At 41.7% G+C, this 25,909-nt stretch overlaps 1 long non-coding RNA gene across 1 annotated transcript; it reads left to right on the forward strand.

Moving 5' to 3' along the window:
* The first annotated feature begins 505 nt into the window (after positions 1-505).
* On the forward strand, positions 506-5,094 carry LOC115360239 (uncharacterized). The gene is made up of 2 exons (XR_003928318.1): positions 506-535; positions 4,936-5,094. It is a non-coding gene; the product is annotated as an uncharacterized LOC115360239 (long non-coding RNA).
* Positions 5,095-25,909: the final 20,815 nt, after the last annotated feature.

Consider the following 25,909-nt stretch of genomic DNA (forward strand, 5'->3'; position numbering starts at 1 on the left):
CTGAAAATTTGGTGAAATGACATGGAATGCCCCGTATTTATTTATTTTTTCCAGTTAGTTAGTTATTTAGTTATTTATTTGTGGCACTGTGGGTCCCTTAGGTCATCTGTGGATCTAAGTGCATAGTCTACAGAACAGTGTACTACTTATCCATACAAAAATCGTACTAGCAGTAAACAGTAAAAACTGAATTAACTCGGAACAGGAACAGAGAATTAGATACAACATATATGTAGCGCCATTAGCCTGACTGGAAGAACACACTATAGACACCTACACTCTTCTAGGTTCGGAGAGTTGGACCCCTAAATTATTCAAATGAGAGAACATGAAGTTGAACATTGACAATTTATTGTCTCATACAAATAATTGTTTGCAGTGTATTAGACAGTGCTATGAGATGATAAATCATGAATGTTGGACCTTACATTGTCTCTCTTACCGATGCTTGTCCGCTCATTTGTAATGGGCTTGCTAGTCAGTGTCTCGGATCTGAGTGGGCTCTCTAGTCAGTGTCTCGGGTCAGAGTGAGAGCGTACACTGTGTACTAGACCAGCGTTTCTCAACCGGGGTGCCGCGGCACCCTGGGGTGCTGTCTGACTACGTCAGGGGTGCCGTCAAAAATGGCCTATTCTGACATTTCATATATAAATTTATGGATGAATACAAAAACATTTATTTAACATATGAATGAATAAATAACAAAATAAACATGTTCGTTTTAAATAAGTAAATACATAGAATCAAAATCTAAATCTGTCTCATGTGTGAACGTCAACACTGACGATTTAATGACGATTTAATCTCTCTTCTCAGGCACCTCCCCACCAAAGCTGTTAGAGAAGAGTACGCTCTTGGGATAGTGACAGTGTTCCCGTCCCTCAAAGACCCATACTCCAAGAAAGGCTACGTATGTATAGTCATTACTGTATTGTTTACATAATTTTTGTGTTTTGGGTTTTTGGATTCGGGGGGGGACATTTGAATTCTGAGATTTCTTATGAGTGACAACTCATTCATTGTGAATGTATTTCCATTTTAGGAACACTTCTATGATGCTGCAAGCAGCACAGGATACATTTCTTGGCGTCTGAAGACAATCCAGAGAAAGATTTGACGAGGATCTGCACCTCCAAATAGCCCCACTGGCTTTTCTCAAGGAGAAGGTAAGGAAGTCCTGTCCACAAACTAGATAAATGCTCTCAAAAACATTTTCTTGTACCTACTGTAATTATCGTATTGATCTGAATATAAGACGATATTTTTTCCATTGAAAATGCCCTGAAAAAACGCCCTCGTCTTATATTGGGGGTCTAAGCAAATACACATGTATTGTACTTGCATATGTTCCGTGCTTGAATACAGTACACTTCCCCCGCTCTGGCACGGTTGGAAGGGGTGTGCTCCAGCACGGTACGGGCGTTCATGCACGAGCACATGCACGGTCACGCACGCAGCGGGTGAACGTGGATACAACGTAAATCATGCAACTTTCCTCCAGCCTCCGCAAAATCGATTAATGCGCAGCGCGATTACCAGCGAATGGCTGCGTCGTGCAATCAATAATCAACCATGTTGTCTGTGTCGCTGTCCATGGTGCTGCTGCAACCGCGTATAAACAAAAGTTGATTTATGATGAAAGGTATATATGGCAGTCTGTGTGCACCGCGCACCTGTCAGATCCGGCAGACCTGACCAGGTGGGCGCGGTGCTGACCGAGGCACCGGCCCAGTATCAGGTGGGCCGGCCGGTGTGCGCCGCCACCCGCTTGAATGTAGCAGCCAGCTGACATGCGGCTCCGGCTGTCAGTTGGACGCTTTCTGAAGTTACCTCCGAAACTGTCGAGGTAAATAAACATCCCTTAACCCTGGCCATGAGTGCAATTTGAGATGGTGGCAGTCTCAGAAAGAAGAGCTAAAAAATGCCCACAGCCAGAGAAGGGCTTTTCGTGGTCCAAAAACTGGTCGATTCAACGAGACTGACAGGAGGGTGTGCGATTTTGTGAATGAGAAATGTAGTGAAGGACTGCCCGTTACGAGGGCTGTGATGCAGCAGAAAGCACTTGAAGCTGCCACAGAGCTCAACATACCCCACACTGAGTTCAAAGCTAGCATGGGCTGGTGTTGCAGAATGCAGTGGCGGATTTAAGAAATTTGGGACCCAAGGCAAAAGCAGGCATGGGGCCCTCTGAGATGAGAGGACAACACACAAAACAGGGGCCCGAGACACACATAATACGATAAGCATTCTGCTGGCATTTTAGCAAAAGTATTTTAATCAAAAACATAATTAATGTGCGCAAATAAGTAATAACTGTATTAACCATAAGTGTATGAGGAGTTTTATGGGGCCCTAGGCAACCGCCTAGTTTTGCCTAATGGTAAGTCCGCTCCTGGCAGAATGTCCATATAAAAAGTATTTTTCCAAAAAAGGGTCTTGAAAAAGAGGGGTCGTCTTAAAATCAGGGTCGTCTTTTATTCGGGTCAATACGGTGTATTATCCTGTTTTCATTTACCTGTCTGATCAGCAACTAGGGCTTATTTTCTTTAACGTGTGTGTTGTGTTCTTTTCTTCAGGGGGCCCTAACTGCCAAAGATCCATTGTTGTTGAGAAGCAGCCTGACGGAGATGCTTGCCAGGAGGCCATCTCTTTGCTCAACCATACAACAGGCATTTCCTTAATTCCCCAAAAGATGACAATGGGGGTGTTATAGGTGCTGTTTCAACTTCTGAAAATAATCTTGGTGTACCTCAGGGCTCAGTCCTTGGACCACTACTGTTCAGTCTGTACATCAATGACCTGCCCAGCTGCTGTCCGTCAAATGTAGCCTTCCAGATGTATGCTGACGATGCAGTCGTGTATGTACATGCTAAAACAAACTCCCAATTACATCTCAATGTGTCAAAGACTTTTTGCATGTTCTTTTCCAAAAAGGCAAATGTTGATGTAATTCCTGATGTGCTTGTCCATGGAACAAAACTCGAAGTCGTACAGGAATTTAAATATCTAGGAGTTACTTTGATTCACAGCTATGCTTCAAACAGCAGGTCAAAAAAACTGTGAATAGAATAAGATTCCACCTGTCCAATTTTAGATATATTCGAAATAACTTAACTACTGATTCTGCAAAACTATACCTAAGTGCGATGATCATGCCACATATGACCTACTGTGTAACAACTTGGGCACTGGCATGCAAATCCACACTGAGGCCTGTAGAAATAGCATATAAGCAGGCTCTAAAAGTCTTAGATAAAAAGCCCAACTCACACCATTATTGTAACATCTTGAAAAAATATGAATTGTTGAGTTGGGAAAATGTAGTAATATATGCAGATTCTATCTTAGTCTACAAGATTCTCCATGGACTAGCACCATCACCATTAAAAGAATTTATAAAGATAAATACAAACAGGTCAACCAGAGCAGGGTCCAGAGGTGATTGCCTGATCCCACTCAGGAAAAGTGTTTTTGGCCAGTCAGTTTTTTTGTATCGAGCGTCTCGCACATGGAATATGATACCAAGTGACATACGTGATGTACCAATCCTCACTTCTTTCACAAAGCATCTAAAAAAGTGGTTACTGGAAAACCAAATTTGCACTCACATTGAATCTTGAATCTTAAGTCATCGGATATTCTGCATTGTTATTTGTACTAAATGTATCTGATATTTTTTATTTGTATTAATTCTGTGTAATTGTTGTAGAGCCAAGAGAAATAACACTTGGAGTGAGATATGACACCAGGCGTAATCAGAAATCCGGTACTTATGATCAAGTACATGTAAAGGATACTTTTATATATGTACCTATTCTGGAATCTTTGAAGTTCATGTGCAAAAATCCAGAGATTTGTGTTTTCCTTAAGAGAGAGTGTAGGTCAGAGCCTGATGCTTATCATGACTTTTGTGATGGAAGTTACTTTAAAACTCATCCCGTTTTCAGCCAAAAGACATGCATTACAAATTCAGCTATACTACGATGATTTTGAAACAGCCAATCCCCTTGGCTCAAAATGTGGATTTTGATGAACATTCATTTAGTATCACTTTTCCACACACCAGATCTGCATAAGTATGGTTTTGATGTTATACTGGAACCACTGATAAATGATGTGAAACAACTGGAAAGCCAAGGGCTAAGTCTTCCATTTTCTGATGAGCCAGTATATGGTATAATCTCACAGATCACTGGAGATAATCTAGGGATGCACTCAATTCTTGGTTTAACAAGTCATTCAGTAGCCGTCATTTCTGTCGCCTTTGTTTGATTGAGAAAGATGATTGTCACAGTGACAGTGTACACTGAGGATGATCCTAAAGTGATTATTCGTGGAAAAGATGTGTTTGAAATGCATTACCAGTCTCTTGAGGAAAATCAGTTGAAGTCACTGTATGGTTTTACAAAAAAATTCTGCACTCAATTCATTACAGTACTTCCATGTTTGCTGTAACTACTAATTTGACATAATGCATGACCTTCTTGAAGGTGTTATGCAGTACAAGATCAAATTGCTGTTTGAATATCTCACAAAACACTTCATATCACAACAGAACTTGCTCTCTAGGATTTATGGTTTTGACTGTTTTTTAGAGCGAAAAAAGCGCCCCACTAAAATCATATTGGATAGTGCTGGCAATTTAAGCACTTGTATCCACACAGAAACCTGATACCGAAGCATCATTTTATGATTCATTATCTTGATTGATTATTTTGTGAAATGGACCCCCGCTCTGTTCTGTACTCGCTGCCTATCTGAAATAAACCGGACGTTTGCATTTTTAGTCAGATGCAGTGTCGTTTTTAATTATTATATAATTATATTATAATATAATTTAATTCTAATAATTATTATAATTATTAATATTTCACACTGGGGTGCCATGAGATTTTTTGCACTTTTGAAGGGTGCCTTGACTGAAAAATGGTTGAGAAACGCTGTACTAGACAATGAGTAAGGAGCTGATGCGCCACATTGTGGTGAGGCATGGCAACGCAATTAAATAACACAAATGGTTTTAGTACCCATGTGGGTTACATATATCACTCTGGTTCAAACAATGGGACAGCAATCTGTTACAGTCCAATCCAACAGGTACCTTTGAAAAAAAAAAGGGGTGACAACTAGTCCATTTGTTCTACTTTTGATAAAGTTTTTTTTTAATAATTTTTTTGAGGATTAACTCTTATTTGAAATGGTTGTGTGCCTGCATTAAGTCTAACACAAAACTCTTCATTAATGTTATCAGTGTCTTGGTGTCATTTCAAAATATTTTTTAATGTAAATGTAAACTTAGCTTTTGTATGATGGAACAAAAGAATGATAGAACAGGTAGGGGAGAGTGAGGTAATTTGTGCCAAGGGGCAAGAAGTGCCACCCCTGTTATCTAGAAAACTATAGAAGAAGTTGGTCATGTGACCACATATTTTTGAAGAGGCATCCATTTCACTCATCTTATAAAGAAGGGAGACACATGGCTTGAGAGGTAAGCACATTTAAGTTCAAAAAACATTTTTTTGCCCTCCAAAGTAAAATTTCTATGATCAAGGTTTTTTGATTGCTGTGTTCGAACAATTATAGAAAACTTTGAAAACAGTTCACACAGGTTTTAGTACTTTAGTAAGCTACACCATGAGTCTATACAGTTAGCATGATGTTAGCTCAAAACAGCTGGGGGATGCATTTTTTTCAAAATGGTGGGCTTGGGGTAATTTGTGCCAAAGGGCCTTGGGGTAATTTGTGCCAGTGGCACAACTTGTGATTATATACTATATATTACTTTCTTGTATTTTATTGTTATTGTACATTATTTTCTTACCTTTGATCACTAAAACTATTCAGGTTCAGATGAAGATGATTTGCAGGTGCTCATTTTGGAATTTTTATTTTGTTCTGGGTATGTGTTCATGTGGCGCTCGGCCTTGTTATAGAAAAGTGGCCTGTGAGCTTGTTAAAATAATAAATAAATGTTAAATAAATAATTTTGTATTGAATTTGCTTTACTTTTATATAGCATTATCATTTGTGAGATTAAAATGATCTGTTTTACTTCAATTATCAATGGCACAATTTACCCCAGTGTATTCTCTCTAATGGCACAATTTACCCCGCACTGGGGGCAAGTTGTGCCACAAAACCACTTTTTTTTCGAAAGCTATATTTTTCAAACAGTTTATATAAGATCCAAAGTGATTGTTCCCAGGGATGCACAACATCCTAAACTATATGTGCATATTTTAGTTGGAGTCATTACTGTAATCCCCTTGCTTTAAAGGCACTTTAAGTAAAAATTGGCACTATTTACCCCACTCTCCCCTATTTACTTTTATAATACTGCATTATAATATCCTAGGATGGATAAGGACATGTTTTTGCATGTCAGAATAATGCAGTCTGTGATTCCTTGTCCTCATGCCTGTTCACACAACTTCACACAACCTATCGAGTTGTGTGAACACTTTCCTGTTTGGACAGGCAGCCAGACTAGTTATTTATGGCCCTTTTCCATTAGTATCTACTCGGCTCGACTCGGCTCGACTCTACTCGCCTCGACACGGTTTAGGTGGCTTTCCATTACAATTACATTTCCATTACACCTCGCCGTGGGTGGAGTCGTCATAGCAAGGCGGCGCACCGTCCAGCTCCCTCTGGATTCTTTGGGCCGCCACCAAGCTCAGAAAAGTCTCCACGTCTTCATTTGACCACGGTACTGGTTTGCTTGCCATTTTCCGACTTTGACAACTTCACTGACGATCAATGCGCACGGCCGCTGTTGCCGTTTTTTTTTTTTGTTTTTTTTTAAATGTCGGGTTTTGTTTTCGTGCGGGAGTCGCTCTCGTCACTCCCTGTCCAATCAGTTGCCTGCACCGCGTTTATGTCACATTTTCAGCTCGACTCAGCTCGCTTGGAACCCGGCTGAGTAGGTCCCAAAATGGGACCTGCTAGCAGGTCCCATTTTGCTACCTGCTAGCAGGTAGGGTAACCTAATGGAAAAGCTCTTAAACCGAGTAGAGTCGAGCCGAGTCGAGCTGAGTAGGTACTAGTGGAAAAGGGGCATTAGTCTGATCTGCCATAGTTGGGCAAGATTAGAACAGTCTTGTAGTCTGATCAAGGCTTCATAACACAGTGCCCCAGACACATAGTGATCATACAAAAGTGAAACCTTCTTTGTGTCACAGAGCTAATAACTTTTAGCATCAATTTCATTAGGGTAACTGACACAGTCATTGAAAAGCTCCTGCCATAAGCAACCCAAGTACAGCTCAACAATCTATTTATTATAAGACCAGCTGAGCGTTATTGTTTTATGAGGATAGTACTTCCTGGAACTCCCAAATGTGACTCTGGCCTACTGCCACCCTTGTCATAGCCAACATTCTGACTGAAAATAGACCACCTTCTCTCTCTGTGTGTGTGTGTGTGTGTGTGTGTGTGTGTGTGTGTGAGTGTGAGACAGACAGGCAGACAGACGCGCGCACACACACACACACACACAGCTCTTCATATGTTTCCGCATGACCTTGGTCAAAGTCAAAGTTCCTTACTATTAAGAAAAGTAAATTATTTGCTCTTTGAGCTTTCATTACAAGGCGATTTAGAAAGCAATCTTGTAGTTAGGTTTGTAGGTCTGTAGATAGGTGAGTAGAGCTGTGGTTTAGCGAGGTAGGTTAAGTAGGCCTGCTATGTCTTGCCAACATGCTGTTCTGTGTTTTAGGATTTGCTTTGCTTCCTTACCATTGTTATTTTGCACTTTTTAAAATTTGTGTACTGTATTGCATCATTTTGTGTTCAATCAATCAATCAAATTTCATTTATATAGCACCTTTCAAACAAATGCATGATATTCAAGGTGCTTTACATCTTGATTGACAAATAAGCATAAAATAAGAAGTGAAAGGACAAGGAGACCGATGCACACTCATAAAATATGGTTAATTAAAAAAAAAAAAAAAGATCAAGAAATAAGAGTGGTCATACAAGAGTGAATAAAAAGATTTAAAACAATAAAAACACAGCAATACAAGAAAACAAAAAACTCAAGAATAAGATACTGAATAAAATATAAAAACAATATGAAACTATTTAAAACAATAAAGACACAGCAATAATAGGTGGTTGCAGCCCCTGCCCCGAGCCTCAAACTTCGGCAGAGCTGGCTCGGACCGCATCGCTTTTGGGCTGATTAACGCCAGATCGATTAGAAACAAATCATTTGTTTTAAATGATCTGTTTGTCTCAAATCACCTGGAGTTTTTGCAGATCACGGAGACCTGGCAAAAGACAGACGAGTTCTCCTCGCTTAATGAACTCTGCCCGGCGGATTGCTCCTGCTCATGTGCTCCGAGATCCACTGGCTCAGGCGGAGGTCTAGCCTCCATCCACCGAAAGTGTTTCCACACACGGAACCTACTCCTCGTTTGAAGTCCTCATAAACAACGTTGGCCACAGAAACCCCTTCTTCTGTGTTCTTGTTTACCGCCCTCCAGGCAAGAACGGATCCATCCTGGCTGAGTTTGGTGACTTTCTTGCATCCATTATCAGCTTTGAGAGAATCCTGATGCTTGGGGATTTCAACATCCATGTAAATAAGTGCACGGATACATTTGCTGTGGACTTCCTCAATCTCACGGACTCTTTCCATCTCATCCAGCATGTGTCTAGTGTGACTCACGAGAGAGGTAACACATTGGACCTTGTTTTCACTATCGGTCTAATTGTTAGCGATGTCCATATTGTGGACTTGATGTTGTCAGACCACAAAGGTGTAATTAGGGCCCGAGCACTGGAACAACGCGAAGCCCTATTGTTATTGTGTCCGTTTCTTTCTTCTTATTAGGGCCCGAGCACTGTCCCAGTGCGAAGGCCCTATTGTTTTTGATTCGTTTTTTTTTCTTCGCTATTATTAGGGCCCGAGCACTGTCCCAGTGCGAAGCCCTATTGTATCTGCTTCGTTTTTTAGGGCCCGAGCACTGTCCCAGTGCGAAGCCCGATTGTTTTTGCTTCGTTTCTAGGGCCCGAGCACTGTCCCAGTGCGAAGCCCTATTGTATTTAGGGCCCGAGCACTGTCCCAGTGCGAAGCCCTATTGTATTTGCTTCGTTTCTTTCTTCTTCTTCTTTTTAGGGCCCGAGCACTGTCCCAGTGCGAAGCCCTATTGTATTTGTAAGGTTTCTTTTTTTTTTTCCTTATTATTATTACGCCACTTTGATGCTTAATTTGACCCCCTAAACATGCTCAAAAACTCACCAAATTCGGCACGCACACCAGGTCTGGCGAAAAATTCGATAAAATCATAAATCGAACCCCCCAGGTGCAAAAATGGGCTCGGTAGCGCCTCCTAGGGACGCAAAGGCAGCCCCTGCGGCCCACAGGAATGTGATAGAAAGACCAAACCAGCGCCGAAACGTAGATCTCATCAAGCCCAACATTTTTCGTGCTCGTGCCCCCCACCTAAAACCAACAGGAAGTCCGCAATTTGCATTTGAATGTCACGTTTTCGCCCAAATTTCCGCTTTGCAGAAAATCTATCAACTCTCAGAGCGTTAATTTTAGCGACTTGAAAATTTTAATAGATGACAGAGGACACAGTGCTTAACAAAAGTTCTTCAAGGTTCAGTATAATTTAGAAACGTTTGGATTTTAGAAGCCCTCAAAGTCAGTGTGTGTCCACAACCAGCGCCTCCACTTTTTCCCATGGATCCTGGTGTGCCTGCTGTGAATTAACAGGCACTTGCCGTGAGCATAGGCACTAATTAGGCCCCAGCAGTCCAAAGTTAAAGTCTGACAGCTTCCAAACCTATGCCGATGGAAAGAGGACTAATTCTCCTATAAAAATAGGAGGTCTTGCTGTGGATTGGAAAAAGTTTGTGGCCGCGGTGAAGACTAGTTTAACAGGTTTGGACTCTTTTTTTTTCTCTGCTCTGCTCTCTGCTTGCACTGCCCCTCCCCCACTCAGCCCCTTGGTCAAGATTGACAGGCATTAGAAACAACTCTCAAACTCAAACGCAAGCTTAGGGCAACATCTGCTGGAGGAGCACCGCTAGCAACTGGGCCAGAACTGTGTGTGCGTGTGTGTGTGTGTGTGTGAGTGAGTCAGTGAGTGAGTGAGTGAGTGAATGACTGTGTGGGTGTGTGTGTGTGTGCATGCACATGCGTGTGTGTGTGTGTGTGTGCCTGTGCGTGCATGTGTGTGTTTGTCTGTGTAGCTGCCTGCCCGTGCGTATGTGGGTCAGTGACATTTTTGGGTTTCAAAACAGAAAAAAAATAAAATTGAAGTTATAAGCCAGGTTCAGCTTTTCCTGTGTGAATCAACCTGTGTATTTTTCATTTTTGTTAGTGCCCGTTGCAACATATATCAATATATGACATTTTAATGCATTTTTCTGTTTACACCCCTTAAAAATGTCATGCGGTAAAACTGACTTATTTTCAATATAATATCAAAAATAATGTTAATGACACTGTTACAATCAATCAAAATGTAATTATTGATCTACACAGACACTATACCCAGTTGCAGAATGTCAGCACAAGAATTTCAAATATTAGATATTTTGGCTTTAAAGGTGACAGCATGTCATTTTTCAACATTTGTAACACCTTTTTTAAAATTAGAAACGCAAAACTGCTTTAAAATCAGGCACACCTTTAGATTATGTTAGCTGTTCTTCATTGTGTTCAATCACAATTTCACTTAATAGAGTATTTTGTATATTTATTACAAATTTTAACGTTTTACCGCATGACATATTTTGTTTTACCGCATGATATAGCACAACTGCATTATACCATAACATACAAGTCGAAAAAGTTGAGGTTGGCTACATCTGAAAAAATGCCAAAGACACTGAGGGCCTCCAAAGTGAACCTTTTAATAACATTAAAATGTATTAGTAACAGTTTTGTGACCATTTTCTTTTTTTCATACAAAAATAACAATAGTAAACAGAATTTGAGTATCTGGGACATCATATTTTCAAAAAATCATTTCTATGATACAGTCATTTTAAAAAGAGCAATGACATTCTTATCTGGTCAAATGGATTCAAATTTTCATTTCCACCACTACAGTCAGTTAAAACAGAACAATGAGATTTTTATCTGGGAAAAAAATAACAATTTAATTTCTAACACAACAGTCACTTAAAAATGCACAGTAACATTGCTATCAAAACCTTATGAACAGGCTTGAACAGTCACTCAGAATTCATTTTCTCATAGAAAAAAACATATCACTCTCTCCTCTCTCCTCTCCTATCCCCCAATGCTGGTCATTGTTATTTGCTTCAGACAGATAAGAATTTTTCCCAGTCCTCAGCTGACAATCTTGAGCTTCGACTGGTTGATGGTTCTGGTTCCGAGATGACAGCTTTCACATCTGATTCAAAGTAAAAGATCACATCTGGAGTTTGGGGCCATACAAAGCAATTCTTCCTTTCAGACTGCTGCATACAGGACACCTGGATTTCTTCACCAACAACCTTCAGTACCTGCCCCACAAAAGGCTTGTTGTCATAATACACAATGACCATCTTTCCAACCATGTCTTCCTGTTCTTGAACAGTGGAGCAGGATGCTTTTTTAGCATTAACAAGATCACAAGCCAAGGGTGACTCACATTCACAGGTAACTCCCCTACGGTTGCAAAAACAGGAGAGCTCTCTGTAAAAGATCTTGCCAGGGGTATCTGTAAAGACTTGGTGAACACCCAAGGTTCCTTTGACTACTGGCAACACACTGGGCACAGCCTCATCCACCCTGGCAATGTCCTCTTCTGTTACCCAGTAGAATTTTGTGTTGGAGTTGGACTTTTCCAGAAAGGAAAACAATTCCTCTGGGTGCTGAATATCACCTCCTTGCTGGACAAATGCATCGGCACTCCTCTTTAATGAACCGCCGATACCATCGGGTGCTCCCTTTCCGTGAGACTTCTCTGAGTAGTTCCACGTAACACCCTTAATGCCACGCAGGAAAGGCAAACTGGACATCAAGTAGAAATTTTTCTTATTTCTGTATTGTGTCAGAGGGCCATCACTCATGAAGTGCACTGTGGTTATTGGTGCATTGGACTGTATCTCATCCAACACAGGCTTCAAGTGCGCCCATACCGCCCGCTCGTCGTGCCTGAGACAGTTGGAAATTGTGGCATAAGCTTGTGACTTTTCCGCAGTGTAGACCATGCATGTGTGCACTGTTGCCTGTTTCTGACTGCCCCCCCCAATGATAGCACTGAACCTCAACATTCAGCTTGCAGGAATAATTCTCAGAAAAGTCCATATGGACTACAGCTTCATGGTCTTGGAGGCTGTTCTTGAGATCCCTACATTTTTCCACCTGATGTATCCATGTATACTGATGCTTTGCCAGTCCATCCAGCTTTTCATTAAAGCTCTGTAGGACATCATCCCATGTTCCAGTTACTTCTTTCTTCACAAAATGTGAGTAGGTTTTCCCCTCTGAGTCAACTTTCTCTCTCTGCCATTGATACCATGTGACCAACCCAGTGTTGTTTGGAATGGCCAGCTCCATCTCTGAGGAGCAGCACTTTGCACATTGCCTAAACATGCATTTCTTGTTTTTCATGTCACAAACAATGTGGGAGAGTGCATCAGAAATGCTCTTACTTCCTACAAACCCACACTGGTGCAGTTTCTCAATCAACAACCTCACATTTTCATGATCAATACAGGCACATGTGTTGCGGTCACTAACCTTAGGCTCTGTGATGTAAAATGGACGGAGGCGGACAAAATGCCTGTATGATATAGGTGCTCCTCCTACATCTGCATTGTAGTCTTGGTGAAGCTCTTTCAGAGACTTGGTCAGCACACGGCGTTGTTTCTTTACCTTATGTTTAGTGACAGTGTCCTTTTTTCCAGGGGCCTGTTGCACAAAACTAGGATAAGGGATTAAGCCGGGATATCTTGGTTATCCTGGATTAACTTATCCTTGATCCGGTTGCACAAAAGTAGGATAGTGGATTGCAGGATATGTTTTGATATAAATTACCATGGAGATATATTCTGTGGAGCTAGCCTGCTCCAGACCAGGCTAAGTTCCAGGATTTATTTAATCTTATCCCTTATCTCAGTCAGCAGTCACCACAAACGGAAACTAAAAGTTATTCCACTGCCCACTATGCATTGTTATCACATCAACACCTTCCTAAAATAATCACCTAAGTCATTTTTTCAGGTTTTTCAAGAGACACAAAAAAAATTCACCAAAAATTAACTATGATATTTATTGGAAATTTCACTCAAAAATGTTATATAAAAAAAAGATGACTACTGACATACTAAAAACAGTGTCAGTCAGTTATGTAACATAACAGAAATAAATGACTTAGGCAAATTTCTGAACATGCCTTTGTTGACTTAGGCAATTGTAATATGTTATATGCCAAAGTTATACTAAACCTCATCACTTACCAATTGAGGATGAGCCCTGGATCATTGAAATAACTTCACTGGCAGAGAAAATTTTCTTTCTTCTTGATACCGCTGCCATCTTGAAATGCTTAAAATAGCCTAAAAACGTTTTTTTTTTTTTTTTTTTTTTTTTTTTTGCCTTAGGCAAAAATAAAACTACCAAAGTCACAGTTTTTGCACACTCTTGATTTAGGCAGTTATACTTCAGGGGTAGAATGGCATGACCTGTTCTGATGCTGGTGATTTCACCAGAGGTGGCCAGCATCAAGAGATGATTTAGGCAAAAAAAACTGATTTTTGACAAAAAAAAAAAAAATAATAATAAAAAATTACTTAGGCGATTATTTTAGGAAGGTGTCGAAACTAGACCCCCTGTCATTATTTAAACATTTGTGATCATTAATTTGATGATAAATGATGATTTTAGATGTTGCAATATTATATAATTTACAGTTTCCCATAGACTATAAAATACACATCCCATATAAATACACATCAAAGAGTAACATGACATTCCTTTATTGAATAAGGATAAATCAAAGCAGGTAAACAATCAGCTCCTTCACACAGCACAGAATCAAAGCATATTATACAACACAAGAATAAAGACACATTCAAAGGTCTGTATGTAATACACCCTGCATGTCTGCACACTGAAATAAATGCAGGACAAATCCATACACAACAAATGAACAGACAAATGAATGGATGCAGTAGCAAGCTTGTATACACACAGTATACAGCACAAACGACATAAGAGGCCAAATCAGTTTAAATACAATTAAACTTTTTTTTTTTTTTTTAATTCCTCTGCCAATGCAGGCCATATTTAACTGAGATTCACAGCAGGCATCTCTGCCACTGCAGGACATATTTAACTTAAATTTAAAGCATGAATGTTAACTAAAATAATTTAACACATATTGGTCCCTGAGCAGCCGACCACTGTCGTCATCAGGGAAGATGCATGATTGTCCCAGTCTGTGTGATGGCACTCTGGGGGCCCTCTCCTTCCTCAGGCAGGCCAAACTGTGGAGGACAGCACAGGCCACAGTGATGTCACATGTCCTCATAGGGCTGACCCTTAAGTCCTGAAGACAGTGAAAGCACCTTCAGGAGGCCAAAGGTCATTTCAATCCTGGCCCTTGTCCTGGCATGGGCAGGACTGTAGGCCTGCTGTGCTCCCTGGGCGTCTGTGGTGTCAGGAGAAAAGGCTGGCAGGCAGACCCCCTGTCCCCCAGCAACACACCAGAGAATTCACCTGTCAATACAAAATCTCATCCTCACAACCTCATAAATAGAGTGACATTCTTGACACAGCCATGATGTAAAAAGTGGTTATTAATAGAGGTTGTGTGGCTCACCTTGTGATAGGTGCTGATAGATTCCGGAGGTCCGAAAGACTTGGGAGTCATGGACTGAGCCGGGCCACTTTGCCACAACAGTCAGCATTGCAGACCATCTGAAATTATAAGATGAAGACTATTAAACCAATCAACTGACATCACAAGCAGTGTACAGTGTTCATTAACTGACAATATCAAAAAGTCATGTTCACATAATCATAATGCTGTGAAAGGATTTCCTATTCACAAAACCCACCTGATGGGCACCTGAGGGGGATTTTATCTTGATGTGCATGCAGAGGAGCATGGAGCATGAGGGGCAAATATAAGGATAAGATAAGAGGAACTTTATTTATCCTAAAGGGAAATTCAATTCAGTCAGTGAGCTCATCTATTTATCAAATTGTTATACAGTCTGATGGAGTTACATTTACACAATTTCACTCACATCTGCAGTCAATTTCACTTACAGTTTCAACTGATTAATAATCAGAGTACAGCTACGTTTTCGGAGATGTTAATTAACTATTTGGATTGTAATTGTGATGGTTTCAGCGGAACAGTGAGTGTGTATTTGCGCACTACTTACGCATTCAGGCGGTCTGCATCACTTTGCCACGCTTTCTCTCGTTGTTTGATTACAGCGGCCGTGTTGCCCTTCTTTTTTATTTGATCTTTCACATCCTCGTAAGCCTCCGTAAGGATTTCTGCCTCAGAGGGGGAGAAATACGTTGCTCTCGCTGCCATGGTGAATCGGTGGATCTGTGATCGATGGCGGGGTCTATCTGAGGAAGCCGCGTGCGCGCACTGATCCAGGATAGGTTTCAGCTGCTTGATGAATCCGTGTCTACTGATCCTGGCTTGGTCTTTGTGCAACCAATTAAGCCTGGACGCTCGTGTTTTGGATTCGTTGAGCTAGGCTCACTCACTTATCCCGGATGTCTTAATCCTAGTTTTGTGCAACAGGCCCCAGGTAAGAGACAACTGTTTTCATCACGCGTTAGAAATTCAACCACACTGTGTTGTCTTTGCTGACCCCTCCTGAACACATTTGGCATGTTCTTTTTTCTAACTGCCTTGGACTTTTCATTCTGAAGTTTCTTTAATTTCTTGCGGAACCTGTCAGCTCTTCTTTTCTCTCGCAAAAAGTCCTTTTTCAATTGCTCTATTTCTTCTCTCATTTTACGGGCACGGTACGCTGATTTCCTGCGGTTTTCCATGATGTTTGGACCAAGCATGCCTCCAGGTGAATGGGTAGAAGAAGAGAATTCTCCATAGATGAACCCACTGACACTGGTGTGAGGTTCATAACAGCTGCCGCCTGTCGCTTTCCTTCCCTACATGTTGTCTGGGTGAACCTCCACTGTTTCCTTCTCTTTGCAGCTTCTAATGCATTCAAATGTTTGATTGGTTGGTAATAACTTTTACCAACTTGCTTCCTTTGTCGATACCTGCAAGAATCATAATACATCTATTCATTTATAAATTAATAATATTCATCTGATATGTGAATAACATATACTTACTTACAGTTTATTTACTCATTTTTACTGCAAGTAATTGAATGCACTTTGTACTTGGCGCACTGATAAAGATAATTCAGGCTTATAACGAATGCCTTTACTGACACAAATGACATATACTGACATTACTATCATCATATCCTTTCACTGTTATACCTTTCCCTTCTCTTCTCTAGCCTTTCCTCTCTAGCAGCAGGATCTGCCCTGATCTTTGCACGGAAATGTGCACCCCTCTTTACTGGAAAGAGGCATCTGTAAAAATGCAAAATAATGTGTAAAATATACAAAAATGTATTCCATATGTTAAAAGTCATTTAGAACAATTGTACAAACTTCACAAATTATTAAAATAATTAAGAAAGATAATTCAGTTTAAATCCTCTGTGTCATGTGGTAAAACAGCATGTCATATGGTAAAACCGTTTGTCCACATGACATATTTTGTTTGTCCGCATGACGGATTTCACCATTTTCATTCCTAACAGGCAGTTGCATGGCCACCTGCGGCCTACACTGACCTTGACCTTGACCAATAAACTTTAAAGTTTATGTGTAAATCAATGTTTTTTAAATCTATAACTTTATCAACACTTTTTTGACGTTTGACCGCATGACACAAATCTGTGACACTTTGTATGAAACCTGGAAAAGGTCATAATAACTTAAATATAGGAGCACATTTCTTAACTTACCTCGAACTCTGGTGGTCTTCAGGGGTCCTCTGAGTGATGTCATCACAGGTCACATGACATGAGTCATATTTTTATAGTTTAAAATGGCTTCCAATCTTTGTTTTACCGCATGACATTGAGGGAAATCTGTCTTTGCGGAACAAAGTGATTTAGATATTAATAGCATTTCTTAAAGATATATCCTATTATTACTTTAAAGAGCCTTTCTACACATTTTAAAAAATATGCCAAAGATATAAGTTGATGAATTTTAAACATTTTTAATCATTTTAAAAACAGTTGTCTTTTTTGAAAATAAGTGTTTCCCGTTTTACCGCATGACATTTACCACTTAAATGATGTAAAAGTCTGCCAATTTTGTATTTTTCCTGCAAACATGAATAATGTGGAGGGAAAATGATGGGTGATTAATGAAAATATACAATATTAAATTTATTTTATACAAGTATGTAATAGAAATTTCCCCTGGAATCAAAAATCAGTGCGGCACGTCATTGACCCGTGTGTGTGTGTGTGTGTGTGTGCGTGCGTGAGTGCGAGTGTGTGTGTGTGTGCGCGCGTGTGTGTGTGATTGAGTGAATGGCACCGTGAATGGACCATTCCCGACGGACACGAGGAGGACGCGGGGCACGGGTGCGAGGGCCCGTCCAACGCTGCTTGCAGCTTTAATTAGGGCCCGAGCACTGTCCCAGTGCGAAGCCCTATTGTATCTGTATCGTTTTTTAGGGCCCGAACACTGTCCCAGTGCGAAGCCCTATTGTATTTGCTTCGTTTTTCTATTATTAGGGCCCGAGCACTGTCCCAGTGCGAAGCCCTATTGTTTTTGCTTCGTTTTTTAGGGCCCGAGCACTGTCCCAGTACGAAGCCCTATTGTATTTGCTTCTCTTTTTTTTTTAGGGCCCGAGCACTGTCCCAGTGCGAAGCCCTATTGTTTTTGCTTCGTTTTTTTTTTTTTCTTATTAGGGCCCGAGCGCTGGAACAGCGCGAAGCCCTATTGTTATTGCTCCGTTTCTTTCTTCTTATTATTATTATCTCGTGTCATTAGGCCTTAATTTGACCCCCTAAACATGCTCAAAAACTCACCAAATTCGGCACGCACCTCAGGTCTGGCGAAAAATTTGATAAAATGGACAAACGGACCCCCAAGGTGCAAAAATGGGCTCGGTAGCGCCACCTAGGCACACAAAGGCAGCCGCTGCGGCCCACAGGAATGTGATAGAAACACCAAACTGATGCCGAAATGTAGGTCTCATCAAGCCCTACAAATCACACGCTGACACCCCCGACCTAAAACCAACAGGAAGTCCGCAATTTGCGTTGGAATGTTCACGTTCTCGCCCAAAATTCCGATTGGAACAAAATCTTTCTCCTCCCAGGGCGTAAATGTCAGCGGCTTGAAAAGTTAACAGATGACAGAGGACACAGTGCTGAACAAAAGTTGCTAAAGACTTGTTATTAATTCGAATCGTTTGGATTTTATAAGCCCTCAAAGTCGGAGTGGCCAGAGCCAAAACCTCATTTTTTCCCATGGAGTTTGGTGTGAAGAGGCTGACACTTGGCACTAATTAGGCCCCTGGAGTCTAAAGTAAAAGTCTGACGGCTTTGAAAACTATGCAGATGGAAAGAGGACAAAATTTCCTAGAAAAATATGTAGTTTTGATGTGGATTGGACCAAGTTTGTGGGAGCTATGAAGAGTTTTCAAACGTTTTTGACTCTGGTGTGCTCTGCTCTGCACTCTGCCTGGACATGTGACTCACTCTAGCTGCCTCAGGAATGCGCAATACACACCCATTGTAAGAGCTCAGAGGGAGCAGAAAACACTCTCAAACTAAAACTGCCATAACTCAAAAACGGTAAAAGATAGCAAAATCATGTAAATGGGAGATTTATAGATCCAAATCTCGTGCCTCGTTTAAACTTTGAATCAAGTCTGTCACTTAAACGGTGACCGAGCTGTGACACCTCAAAAAGGGGTGGGTTTTCTGGATTTCTCCATTAGATTGAATGAGGATTTCTCTGTCTGCCTGCATTTCGGTGTGATCATGCCACAGCTGCCAGTACTCAAGTCAGTCACACACTAGGACATGCTAAGGGCGCCATCTGCTGGAGGGGCGCTGCTAGTGGCCAGAGGGGCACCAGCAGCGAATGTACTACCAGTGGGTTTTTGTTGGCGTCGTGTGTGTGTGTGTGTGTGTGTGTGTGTGTGCACGTGTGTGTGTGTGTGTGTGTGCACGTGCGTGTGTGTGTGTGTGTGTGTTTGTGTGAATGAGTGAGTGAGTGTGTGTGCCTGCATTTTGGTGTGATCATGCAGCAGCTGCCAGTAGTCCTGTCGGTCACACACTAGGACTTCCGCGGCCTTTCAAAATAAAAGCCCAAAACTCTTTCACAATAAAAGTACCGAAAAATACCCTTAAAACTGGCACAAACGGACAAATTGTCTACGCTTCGACACGCGCGCCGTCCCCGACGTGCACGGGGGGGGCGAGGGCCCGTCCAACGCTGCTTGCAGCTTTAATTATTCTTATTACGTCTCTTTGAGGCTTAATTTGACCCCCTAAACATGCTCAAAAACTCACCAAATTCGGCACGCACATCAGGTCCAGCGAAATATTCGATAAAATCAAAAATCGGAACCCCCCGGTGCAAAAATGGGCTTGGTAGTGCCACCGAGGCACACAAAGGCAGCCCCTGCGGCCCACAGGAATGTCATAGAAAGACCAAACCACTGCCGAAACGTAGGTCTCATCAAGCACTACACATCACGCGCTGACACCCCCACTCTAAAACCAACAGGAAGTCCGCAATTTGCGTTGGAATGTTCACGTTCACGCCCAAAATTCCGCTTTGAACAAAATCTATCTCCTCCCAGGCCGTAAATGGTAGCGGCTTGAAAATTTCACAGATGACAGAGGACACAGTGCTGAACAAAAGTTGTTAAAGACTTGTTATTAATTCGAATGGTTTGGATTTTAGAAGCCCTCAAATTCAGAGTGGCCAAAACCAAAACCTCGTTTTTTCCCATGGAGTTTGGTGTGAAGAGGCTGACACTTGGCACTAATTAGGCCCCTGGAGTCTAAAGTAAAAGTCTGACGGCTTTGAAAACTATGCAGATGGAAAGAGGACAAAAATTCCTACAAAAATATGTAGTTTTGATGTGGATTGGACCAAGTTTGTGGGAGCTGTGAAGAGTTTTCAAACATTTTTGACTCTGGTGTGCTCTGCTCTGCACTCTGCCTGGACATGTGACTCACTCTAGCTGCCTCAGGAATGCGCAATACACACCCATTGTAAGAGCTCAGAGGGAGCAGAAAACACTCTCAAACTAAAACTGCCATAATTCAAAAACGGTAAAAGATAGCAAAATCATGTAAATGGGAGATTTATAGATCCAAGTCTCGTGACTCGTTTAAACTTTGAATCAAGTCTGCAACTCAAACGGTGACCAAGCTGTGACCCCTCAAACAGGGGTGGGTTTTATGGATTTCTCCACTGGATTGAATGAGGATTTCTCTGTCTGCCTGCATTTTGGTGTGATCATGCCACAGCTGCCAGTACTCAAGTCAGTCACACACTAGGACATGCTAAGGGCGCCATCTGCTGGAGGGGCGCTGCTAGTGGCCAGAGGGGCACCAGCAGCGAATGTACTACCGGTGGGTTTTTGTTGGCGTCGTGTGTGTGTGTGTGTGTGTGTGTGTGTGTGTGTGTGTGTGCGTGTGTGTGTGTGCGTGTGTGTGTGTGCACGTGCGTTTGTGTGTGTGTGTGTGTGTTGGTGTGAGTGAGTGAGTGAGTGTGTGTGCCTGCATTTTGGTGTGATCATGCAGCAGCTGCCAGTAGTCCTGTCAGTCACACACTAGGACTTCCGCGGCCTTTCAAAGTAAAAGGCCAAAACTCTTTCACAATAAAAGCACTGAAAAATACCCTTAAAACTGGCACAAACTGACGAATTGTCTACGCTTCGACACGTGCGCCGTCCCTGACGTGCGCAGGGGGGCGAGGGCCCGTCCAACGCTGCTTGCAGCTTTAATTATTATTACGTCTCTTTGAGGCTTAATTTGACCCGCTAAACATGCTCAAAAACTCACCAAATTCGGCACACATATCAGGCCTGGCGAAAAATTCGATAAAATCAAAAATCGGAACCCCCCGGTGCAAAAATGGGCTCGGTAGCGCCACCTAGGGACGCAAAGGCAGCCGCTGTGGCCCACAGGAATGTAATAGAAAGACCAAACCAGCGCCGAAACGTACATCTCATCAACCTAAAATCAACAGGAAGTCCGCACTTTATGTTGCAAAGTCACGTTCTCACCCAAACTTTCGCTTTGAACAAAATCTATCTCCTCCGAGGGTGTAAATGGAATCGGCTTGAAAATTGGATAAATGACAGAGGACACAGTGCTGATTACTCGATTCGTTTGGATTTTGGAAGCCCTCAAAGTCGGAGTGGCCAAAACCAAAACCTTGTTTCTTCCCATAGAGTTTGGTTTGAAGAGGCTGACACTTGGCACTAATTAGGACCCTGCAGTCTAAAGTAAAGGTCTGACGGCTTTGAAAACTATGCAGATGGAAAGAGGACGAAAATTCCTACAAAAATATGTTATTTTGGCCTTTCAAAATAAAAGGCCAAAACTCTTTCAAAATAAAAGCAACAAAAATACCCTTAACACTGGCACAAACAGATGAATCGTCTGCACTTCGACACGCGCGCCGTCCCCAACGTACACACACAAACTCATCTACCTGGATGAATGAGGAGATCTGTGCACTCAGACGTAAACGCCACAGAGCAGAGAGAGACTGGAAAGCGTCCAATCTGGAAGTCCAAAGACTGTACTACAAAGACCTTACATCTGAATTCAATAAGCTGGTTGAAATGGCCAGGGCTGCTTATTTTGCTAATCTCATCTCCTCTAGCATGAACAACCCCAGAGTGTTATTTAACACCATTAACACAACTGTCGCTGCTCCTCTCCCACCTGTACCTGTGTTTTGAAATGATGATTGTAACACCTTTCTTTTGCATTTTGTCAACAAGGTTGCAGATGTAAGAGCTAACATCACTCCATCCCCCTCCCCCCCGGTCCCCAGTCCAGTTGCTTTACAATCTTTGAGCAGCTTTTCACCTGTCTCTCTTGAAGAGCTTCTAGAGATAGTTAGATCCATGAAAATCTCCTCAAGCCCCCTGTACACTCTCCCCACCTCCTTATTGAAACAAGTCATCATGTCTGTTGTCCCTTGCCTGGTCACTATCATTAACAGTTCCCTGGTCACAGGTGTGGTGCCTTCTTATTTTAAGCAGGCGGCAGTCCAACCTCTCCTTAAAAAGCCCAACCTTGACCCCTCCTCTCCACAAAACTACAGGCCCATCTCCAAACTACCATTTATATCCAAGGTGTTAGAGAGAGTTGTAGCTAACCAACTCAACTCTTATTTGTCCATCTATAACATCGGTGACAAATTTCAGTCTGGCTTCCGGAAAAAACACTCCACCGAGTAGAGCTGAACGATTAATTGCATTTGCGATAATATCGCGATATGATAAAACGCGATTTCCAAACCGCAACTTGCGCGATTATAAGTTGGTCACAAGACGCAAGCTACAGCGAGTGGAGCTCTCAGCCGCACCAACTTTTCATCCTGCCCTTTAACCCGTTGCGCAATGGCCTCTGGCTCAACGGAGCAGACAGAAACTGACACAAGTGAGACTTTAGTCTTGAAGAGGAACAGCACGTCGGTGGTGTGGAATTATTTTGGTTTCAAAAAAGATGCACAACACAACATCTGCCGCAGCGGCAGATGTTGTGCAGAACATGCCGTGCTACCGTTGCTACTTCACTGGGTGACACTTTCAGACATTTCGGTCAGTGATCCCTGTCTTGAGGTATTTGGCTTGCCAGGCGCACTGGTGCTTGGCATTTTGGCCAGACAACTGTCATATATAATTCCACACCACCAACGTGCTGTTCCTCTTCGAGACTAAAGTCTCACTTGCAGGGTTTTCCCTGCCTTATAATTTCTTAGGCACACCGCCTAGACGTTTTCACCGACCGCCTAGATCAAATAAACGAGGAAAGGGGAAAAAAACACACATCGATATATTCAATCTGCGGCTCCTTTAGGAATCTGTTGTTGATGCTAGCTTGGATTGTCCAGGGGGAGTTAGGCGGGCACTGGGCCATACGTCATGAAATACTGACAACGGAATTAACCAATCACTGCAGCAAATAGTTTCTGCGTGAACACTGAGAGGATGGCTTTCAGCCGCAGCACATCCGTTGTAGGCTAGGCGGTGGCGGAATGTATGAATCGCCTAGCGCGAAAAACACAAGCGCTCGCAAATACCACTGATCCATTGGCCATTTGGGTGACTTGTGTGAAGCGTGCAGATTAGCCAAATAAAACGGAATCTATTTTTAACATGGAATTTGACATAACAGCTGCATCACTTCGGATTTTTTTTTTCCAATCTGTGATTGAAAAAAAATGTTTGTTAATAACAATGAGAAACGCACAATAACAAAGGTTTTATTTTGAAAGCTGAGACCGAAAGCCGCCGCAGCTCCGTTAGTTTAACAGAAGCTGAAACACACGGCAAAATGTTTAACTGTAAATAAAAGTGCACATTTTCCAGCTTGTGTCAGACAATGCCGAGTTTACTGACTAATTATTAAAAACCTGGATGTGTTGTAAATCTTAACCCACTCGGCAGGCACTCATATCCCCGCACATTTTTTGCTGCTCCCCACCATTTTACTACTCAAATGTTGGCAGGTATGCTGCACTGCTGAATGAATGGATGAGGCTCCAGTGTTTTGGGCACACATTACATCTTGCCAATGGTAAGTTATCATGTCGTGTGTGTATGTCACTGACTTAGGAGCAGTAAGATACATATAATTTTAATTTTTTTTTCGTAAGACTAAATTTGCACACAGTGTTTAAAAAGTGCATGCCTTGTGTTTTTACACTACCTTTTTCTTACAATGACTTTGTTTAAAATAAAAATTAAATTAAAATAAATAAAACAAAAAATCGCATATTAAATCGCAATCGCAATATTGGGGGAAAAAAATCGCAATTAGATTATCTTCCCAAATCGTTCAGCCCTACCACCGAGTCTGCACTCCTTAGACTTTCAAATGACATTTTGATGGTCTCCGACTCCGGCAATTGCTCTGTTTTAGTCCTGTTAGACTTGAGCGCAGCTTTTGACATAGTCAGCCATGGCATCCTTGTAGTGAGGATTCTTCTTCATTGACAAGGCATCTTGTTCATTTTCTTTTTGCTGTTTTACAATTTACAATAAAATATTTACAATATATTTACAATATTTACAAACATTTTAATTTCAAAGAGGACAAAACATTTCTTTTGTGTATGGGAGACTCCAGCTAAGACTTCAGGCCTCTCTCCTTCATCAGTCCCTAAATACTCCCAGCTGTGTCCAGTTCCACCCCTTCCCAGAGACTCCTCCCATGACACTCAGGTCAGCTCAGGCAGATGGCGACCACTGTGCTGAAACTTCACAACAGAATGAGTTGCAACAATCCTATTGGATAGACTGAGGAACTGGGTTGGTGTGTCAGGATGTGCCCTAGAGTGGTTTGCCTCCTACCTCAGTGAGCGTTGTTTCTCAGTGACCGCTGGTCCTTTCAAGTCCGACACCGCCCCTTTACACTGTGGTGCACCCCAAGGTTCAGTGCTGGCCCCATTACTTTTTGCTTTGTACAAGCTGCCGCTAGGTCAGCTCATCAGGAATTTTCCTGGTGTAGCATACCACTGTTATGCGGACGACATCCAGCTGCATTTCTCGTTCAGACCCGAGAATATGCAACGTCTCAGCATTCTGATGGAGTGTTTGGCCTCCATCGAGGGCTGGATGGCGAACAACCTCCTTCAGTTAAATGCGGCCAAGACTGAGGTGCTAGTTACTGCCTCTGATAGTGTCACAGCCAGGGTATTAGATCATCTGGGCCCCCTCAAAAACAACGCCTGTCCTAGCATCAGGAACCTTGGTGTACATTTTGATCAGTTAATGCTCCTGGATACTCATGTGAAGTCTCTGACTCGTAATTGTTTCTTTCACTTAAGAAACATTGCCAAACTGCGTTCCGTCATCTCGCACTCAGAGCTGGAGATGGCCATTCATGCATTTATCTCCTCCAGGCTTGATTATTGCAACTCGCTTTTCACTTGTTTAAACCAAGCTTCCATAAACCGTCTCCAACTGGTCCAAAATGCAGCTGCTAGATTACTCACCAGGTCTAGGAAATCATGTCATATCACACCAATACTTGCCGCCCTACACTGGTTACCTGTTACTTTCAGGATCCAATACAAGTTACTACTTTTTACTTTTGCTTTCAATAATAATAATAATAATAATAATAATTCAATAATAAGTATTAAGTCACTGGTGAAAAACAAACATTTAAGCCATTTCATTAAATGAAAATTGTTTTTATAAATGTTTATTTAAAAGTAATAAATGCCCACTTACTTGTCCATCCTCCAACTTATGACTTATTTTTGGTAAAGGCTGAGATCAGTGGACACACTCCATGGTCTTCATATGGAGATTTGCTTGTTCCTTTATCTTCATCAAGATACATGTTTAAACTTTGCAGTAAATGTCACAAAGAGCCTTAATCAATGGTTAATTGTGATCAAGGAATGCATTTTCAGCATTCTTATGCATTTATGAAATGCTACATATGCAATAAGTCTTCTGCTCCATTTGTTATACACGGTACAGCTAAACAGAAGGTTAGACATTATTCTAATGAAAACACCTGACACAGAAGCCAAGGTTGAAGTATTTTAGTGGAAGCCTTTTTTTGTGAAATTTAAGATACAAATAAAGAGATAAAAATGAATGAATGTATTACAATGAAATTACACAAATCAACTAGACCAGGC

This window comes from Myripristis murdjan, chromosome 6 (genome assembly GCF_902150065.1).
Source record: "Myripristis murdjan chromosome 6, fMyrMur1.1, whole genome shotgun sequence".
In the NCBI taxonomy this organism is placed as follows: Eukaryota; Metazoa; Chordata; class Actinopteri; order Holocentriformes; family Holocentridae; genus Myripristis; species Myripristis murdjan.